The sequence below is a fragment of the Notothenia coriiceps genome, unplaced genomic scaffold, assembly GCF_000735185.1.
Source record: "Notothenia coriiceps isolate Sejong01 unplaced genomic scaffold, NC01 NC01_scaffold00015054, whole genome shotgun sequence".
In the NCBI taxonomy this organism is placed as follows: Eukaryota; Metazoa; Chordata; class Actinopteri; order Perciformes; family Nototheniidae; genus Notothenia; species Notothenia coriiceps.
Genome location: NW_011347755.1, coordinates 1 through 2,086, shown reverse-complemented (window position 1 = coordinate 2,086; position 2,086 = coordinate 1). Strand labels below are relative to the sequence as shown.

General features: G+C 41.1%; 1 long non-coding RNA gene across 1 annotated transcript; it reads right to left on the bottom strand.

The window, feature by feature from the left end:
• Positions 1-610: 610 nt before the first annotated feature.
• On the bottom strand, positions 611-2,075 carry LOC104948769 (uncharacterized). Its single transcript, XR_798727.1, has 2 exons — positions 1,805-2,075; positions 611-723 (listed from the first exon to the last, which is right to left on the bottom strand). It is a non-coding gene; the product is annotated as an uncharacterized lncRNA (long non-coding RNA).
• Between the last annotated feature and the right edge of the window lie 11 nt (positions 2,076-2,086).

The following is a 2,086-nucleotide window of genomic DNA, read 5'->3' as shown; positions in this document are numbered from 1 at the left end:
GGAGCGATGACATCATCGTGTTCCATGACACAGGTGTTTATAGTTGAGCTAACGAGGTATGCAGAGATCAAAGGTTTCCATTGTTCTGAATGAGAGGAAAAAACTGAATAATGTCAGAAAGATTTGTAACATTTTAAAGTTGGAATGAGGTCTGAGTGAAAGTATGAATGAACAGTTAGCAGTTGAATTCACATGAAGATTTGTTGAAGTCTGAAGATTTCCTCCATTGACTTCAATGTTAAAAATGTGATGTATTATGGGATGTATCTCTGGAGTTATGAAAGTTATGAATGAGAAAAGTAATAGCCATCGATTCCAAACCGAGCTGAACGTTTTAATGTTTGAACGGAGTTTCTGCGATGTGGAATGTGGGAGCAGAAGAGGCGCAAAATAACCTGGCGGAATAATAAAGAATTGTGTGTGAAGCAGAACAGACAGTGGGAATGCTGTGTCAGCACTCCCACTGAAGGAAATAGCATTAAAGAAAAGTCTATCTAATCCAATCCAGTGAATTGAAGCAATGCATCTTGGGACTCTTAGCATGGATTTCATTGGCTGACGTGCTAAATCTCTATTGGTTAGAAACAGAAAAGATGACAGACAGCTGCAGTTAGATCAATAAATATATGTCTCTTTATTCAATGGTTTATATACACTGGAATTTAAAGAGGAGTTCAGAAACAGGCGATCCACACGTCAGCTCTCCACACGCCTCGTTCACTCCTGCAGAGGAAACAGGAAGCAGCGTCAGCATGTCAGAGACACTCAGAATTATAGAGTTTAATGAGTATCAGTCAGATAAGAGCATCAGAGGGAGAGTGTGTAACTGCATGTGTGAGAGAGTTCAGGGCCCAGCTGTCAGAGAAGGTTTCACTTTATCTCCCTATTTAATCTCAATAAATGTAATATTTTGAGTTGTTTCTCATAAAACTGGTGTGTGTGTGTGTCTGTGTGTGTGTTTAGTGTGTGTGTGGGGGACAGGCTCAGGATAGTGTGTGTTTGGTGTGTGTTTAGTGTGTGTTTAGTGTGTGTGTGTTTATTGTGTGTGTGGGGGACAGGCTCAGGATAGTGTGTGTTTGGTGTGTGTTTAGTGTGTGTTTAGTGTGTGTGTGGGGGACAGGCTCAGGATAGTGTGTGTTTGGTGTGTGTTTAGTGTGTGTTTAGTGTGTGTGTGTGTATGTGTGTGTGTGTGAGAGAGACAGGCTCAGGATAGTGTGTGTTGTGTGTGTGTGTGTGTGTGTGTGTGTGTGTGTGTGTGTGTGTGTGTGTGTGTGTGAGAGAGACAGGCTCAGGATAGTGTGTGTTTAGTGTGTGTTTGGTGTGTGTGTGTTAATCTCAAATAATATTTCAGTTTATCTTGTAATTTCTTACATTTTTCCTCATAAATCTGGTGTGTGTGTGTGGGACAGGCTCAGGATAGTGTGTGTGTGTGTGTGTGTGTGTGTGTGTGTGTGTGTGTGTGTGTGTGTGTGTGTGTGTGTGTGTGTGTGTGTGTGTGTGTGTGTGTGTTAGCTGGAAGGAAAAGAATGAAGTCAGGAGAAAGTCTCCAAATGCTGTCAAAACATTTGGATTAGAGTTTGAAGAGGGAACAGCTGGGGTTAGGAATGTTAAAAGAATAAAAACAGTCACATCTCGTGTCCAGGCGTCCGGAGATTTAAAAAAGTGATCCTAATAAATATGTTTTAGCTTCCAGAGATATAAAAAGCCTCTGTTGCTAGGTAGCATTGGGATAGATCTCATATCAGGAGTTACATTTCTATTTGAAGACACCACGGTGAGTCTCTTCTCTTCTCGTGTGTTTTACCTTGCTGAGCTCAGGGAACAGCTCCTGCACGGCGATGTCCAGCAGGACGTACGTCATCTGAGAAACAACAGAAACATCAGAGCAATCAAATACAAATACATCAAGAAACATCTAATATTACCTTTTACACATTTACTATAAGAGACAGAAACATTATTCCTTTAGTGACATGTAGCTAGAGGTTTAAAGTACTTCTACTCACTACAGTTCAGAGGTACATGGTGTACTTCTACTCTCTACAGTTCAGAGGTACATGGTGTACTTCTACTCTCTACAGTTCAG